General features: G+C 51.8%; 1 long non-coding RNA gene across 1 annotated transcript; it reads right to left on the bottom strand.

The window, feature by feature from the left end:
- LOC108352130 (uncharacterized) lies at nt 1-3,739 on the bottom strand. Its single transcript, XR_015632076.1, has 2 exons — nt 3,580-3,739; nt 1-447 (listed from the first exon to the last, which is right to left on the bottom strand). It is a non-coding gene; the product is annotated as an uncharacterized LOC108352130 (long non-coding RNA).
- Nucleotides 3,740-4,060: the final 321 nt, after the last annotated feature.

Genomic DNA, 4,060 nt, shown 5'->3' on the forward strand with positions numbered 1-4,060 from the left:
TAATAGTTGCACTTTTTAATTGTTTATTTTCTGTGTATGGGTCTTTTGCCTGCATGCACATATATGTGTATCTTGTGCATGCATGCCTGGGACGACCGATCCCCAAGAACTGGAGCTATAGACTGTTATGAGGACCATGCGGGTGCTGGGCATTGAATCCAGGTCCTCTGAAGGAACAGCCAGTGAGTGCTCTTAACTGCTGAGCTATCTCCTCAGTCTGATAGTTGCAGATTTTAAAATCAGATGGTAAACTGTTAAAAACAGGGTTGGGTCCGTAGCTCGGTTGGAGAGCACTTGCCCAGCAACAGTGAAGTCTTGCAGCACAGACTGTATTTGGCTTGTGATGAGTGCGTGCGCACAATGGTAAACGTCTGTAATCCAGCACCCTAGAGATAGATGCGGGAAGAAGTTCAAGGTCCTCTCAGCTACACAGTAATTAGAGGCTACCTGGAAGAGATAAATATACATGGGAGACCTCATCTTAAAACTCCAAACAAAAGTATTAGGAATACAAATTTCATATAATAAAGTTATATTGGAAAATGATCACGTACACATTTACTGGGGCTGCTTTTGCATCGCAGTGGCAGCACTGAAGTTGAAGGGGGCGGGGGAAGGGCCTTATAGTTATAGTCATTCAAACCTAATATAGTCGCTGGCCCTTTAAGAGTGGGTAGGAGGTAGGCTTAGCCTAGCATGATGGTGCAGGCTTGTAATCCCAGCACTCGGGAGGTGGTAGTGGGAAGATTAGGAGTTCAAAGCCAGCTTGTGTACTCGAGACCCTGTCTCAAGAAAGAAAATGAATAGAAACAAAGCCCCAGGGGAGGAAAGAACCCACAAAACCAAGGCAGAGCTTGGGAATTACTCGGTCTAGGGTGGGACCTGGAAATCTGCACACCCAAGTCTTCAAGTTGATGCTAATGATGCTGGTTTGGGTTTGTGTGCAGGTGGGCGAGGGGCCTGTCACAGCATTCTGCGGCAGTCAAGATGCTTTTGCGGAGTGGCTTCCCTCCTTCCACCTGTACATGCGCCCTGGGAATTTACCTCAGGTGGTCGGGCTTGCAAGGCAAGCATCTGTGCCTGCCGAACCAGCTCGCCAACCCCGTGACAGCCTCTGGTCGGTTCAGGCTACAGCCTTGGCTTCTCTTTTTACATATTTACATTTATTTTACTTATGTTTGGCTCCTGTACCCTCATGGTGAGAGTGAAGGTCCGAAGTGGTTATCTCATCATTTGTGTTGCAGGGATCAAACCCTGGTCCTCAGGCTTCCCTGAAATTTCCCTTGAGGCTGTCTCAGCAGTACTGTGTGTGTGTGTGTGTGTGTGTGTGTGTGTGTGTGTGTGTGTGTGTGTGTGTGTGTGTGAGAGAGAGAGAGAGAGAGAGAGAGAGAGAGAGAGAGAGAGAGATACTGAGGATTGGACCTAGGACTTTGTGGATGCTAGGGTACTCAAAAGCACTAACCACTGAACCATGGCAAGTCCTGTCATTCTGTAACCTGGGAAGTCTTGAACTTGGGATGGTTTTACTGCAGTCTCCCAAAATAGCTGGGAACCCTAGCTTTGGTCTCTGCTCACTCTCCTACCTGTAGTTTCTCTATACATCCCTAGAGCATTGGCACCCTACATGAAACTGACTCATGGACTACACCTGAATTAACAGTCTTCAAGATGGCACATTGTAACAGGTGTGGGTGTCAACGCAGAGAACACTCAGTGAACAATCTATAAAGCTCACGTTGGTAGCTGAGGATAATGCAGGACAAAGTATGTACTAGGTGATGATTAAATCCTGCAGAGAAAATGGAGGCCAGCAGAGGAGGAGTTTAAAAGATGACACTTAGTAAGAGAAGCCAAAGAAGTGAGGGAGTCCTGTGTGTAGCTGATGAGTGATCCACACAGAGAACAGCAAAAGAAGGGACCTGAGCGGACAGACAGGGTCCGGGGTGGGGTGCATGGCAGGAGATGGGCGAAGGGGAGCAGTAAGAGTCCTGAAGTGCACAGCAGTGTGCTGAACCTTCAGGCCACCACAACGGCTCCTTTTCATCCACCTACATTATGATCTTAAATCTATCAGGATCACTCTAGGTGCCCAGGGAAGACCTAGGCAGAGGTTGCGACTGAGACTAGTTACAAGCGTTTCCTAATTAAAACACTAGAAAAGCAGAGATCGCAGCTTACATCAAGTTGGAGTTGTGGAGAAGACGCGCAATGTATTCCTTTGGGTTTTTAAAGTAAGATGGTCTGACTTACTGGGTACGGGGAAGCAGGATTTAGGCAGAGAGTCAAAAACTTGAGTTTGAAATGCCTGTTAGACATCCAGTTGGACATCTTAGAGGTAGTTGGAGATAGGGTTTTGGAGTAAGAGTCCAACAAGCCACCAATCTGGGAGGTTTCAGTGTATGTCAGCTGAGAGTGAGGTGGTAGTCTTCACACGGAAGAAGACCACTAGTCTACTAACTTCTAATCCTCCTGCCCTTCTACTGCCTTCCCGTGCAGATCTGAAGCTGGTCCGATGGAAAAGGGCCTGGGACTCAGACATTAAGCTTGTCAGTTTCATGCTTAGAACCCATAACACAGGAGCAGTTTCTAACTAGCAGATTTCACATAGGGCCAGGTGTCCTATCTGTACAATTTACCGCTTATTTATCTATACAGACAAGGTTTGCTTGCTTATTATTTATTTAGAAAAGGTTTATGTAGCCCTGTCCTGAAACTTGCTATGTGAACCAGGAAATCAAATTCTCCTGTCTTTACCTCACAAGGGATGGGATTAAAAGTGTGCACCACTACACCTGGGCTATCTCTATACACATTTTAAAAATTTGAGACAGATAAGCAACCGATTAATTTACAACTATGTACATGTTTGTCCATAGGGAACTAGGGGGAGTTAGTGGATAAAGTTGCTTGGAAAACTAGACACTGTGAACCTGGAGAAATGGGAAGTAGTCAAACAGAAGGCCCTAAAGAACGCTTAGTCTAACACAAGCATACATCTCTCCATAGACTTCCTGAACCTTCTCCCAAAAGATCCTAGGAGTAGCTTAAGAAGGCTGGAGATATGGCTCTGGGAAACAACCGTCGGTAGTTGGCAGTACGTCACCCCAAGGTTGTGGTTACAACTCCCTGGGCAGCAGACATCATGGATTTTGCTGCTTCTGGGAACCAGAGGTTCCTCCATTTCTGTGGTGGATCCCTTAGAGACAAAGAACTTCATTTGTTCTCCAAACCATGTGGGACCGCCAGGGAGCCTAGAGGGTGGAAGCTTTGACTTGTACTCCATGAAACAGCCGCAGGCTCCATGGGAGCCTGGGTCGGGGCCGGTCCCGAAGGCGCGCGGGGCTCCGGCGTGGGCAAGGCGCGTTGCCAGGTTGCCGGGGAAGGGCCACCCAACGAAGGCCGGCTCAGCAGAGCGGTCGGTACGCGACCGCGAGGGGCGGGAGCATCTACCTCCTTCCTTCCTCCCCAACCCCATTCTCTCGCACTTGGTTTTTCCGGGGATACTCCGCATTCCCCAGCCATCAGCGGCCGCCCTCGCCCTTCTTCCTTCCCCAACCCGCCCTTGCCTCGGCAGCCCACCTTCGCCCGCTCCTGCGTCCTCGCCCTCGTCCCCGACCTCCCCTCGCGGGCCCCCGCGCCTCGGTCCCCTCCCCCTCGTGGCGGCGGCGGCCCCTTTCACAATAGCGCTACCCGCCTCCCTCCTCTGGGCTCCCGGTTCGCTCCCGCCCGCTGCCCTCTCGGCGCATGCGCGCTCCGGTCGGCGGCGGCTGCGGCGGCTCCGTTTTTTTTAAAGGGAAACGCTGAGGAGCCGAGGGTGACTGTGGGGGAGGGGGACCCGGAGCCGCGGAGACCCCCGAGGGAGGCGGCAGACCCCCCTCCCGGAGTAGGAGGGCTCTGGGCGGACCCGTCCCTCCCACCCCCTCCCGAGGAGGAGCAAAGGGGGGGAAATGGAGGCTCGGGGCGGCTGAGGCGAGCTCCGGGGCGGGGGGCCGGGGCGGGGAAGGGGGGGTGCGGGGTGGGGAGACGAGGCGGGCCCGGCCGGGCCAGGGGGGGCCGAAGC

This window comes from Rattus norvegicus, chromosome 10, assembly GCF_021556685.1.
Source record: "Rattus norvegicus strain SHRSP/BbbUtx chromosome 10, alternate assembly SHRSP_T2T, whole genome shotgun sequence".
NCBI lineage: Eukaryota > Metazoa > Chordata > Mammalia > Rodentia > Muridae > Rattus > Rattus norvegicus.